This window comes from Morone saxatilis, unplaced genomic scaffold, assembly GCF_004916995.1.
Source record: "Morone saxatilis isolate NCDOM2014 unplaced genomic scaffold, NCSU_SB_2.0 Contig5, whole genome shotgun sequence".
In the NCBI taxonomy this organism is placed as follows: Eukaryota; Metazoa; Chordata; class Actinopteri; family Moronidae; genus Morone; species Morone saxatilis.
Window position 1 is genome coordinate 14,004,687 of NW_023340095.1, and position 572 is coordinate 14,005,258.

Here is a 572-nt window from a genome sequence, read left to right on the forward strand (position 1 = left end):
ATTTATGCATTAAATCATCAGGAGTCATACATTATTTAAGCATTACTTGTACCCTTATAATAAAATGTTACCAAATGAACTTTATTGATCACAAACAGGGAAATTGAAGCATCCTAGTAGCACAGTGCAAGAACAGATGCACAATATAGATTAGTAACAAAAAAAACCTGAATTGCTATATTACACATTATAAACAACTACTATATAAACTAAATCAAATGACTAAATACATCAGACATAAATAGCAAATATAAGGTATATTGAGACAAATATAGTGAGGAGACAAGGAAGTTGTAACAGAAAATGAATATCGAAATCGCACTTGAGGGAATGAGCAGTGGGTCGAATGTCTTGTGTTAGCGTCATTAAATAGAGTTATTGCACCGTTCATCAAAGATGTGTCACATAATGCAGGAGGCCAACAGTTGAATAGTATCATTAACTTACAGTCTAGTAGTTATTTTGGTCCAATTTAGCCAAACATATGATCTTTTACATCAAACTCGGAGAAATATAAGCATCCTATAATGTAAAATCAGGAAAATCTTCTCCTGCTTGAGCTCTTTTTACTT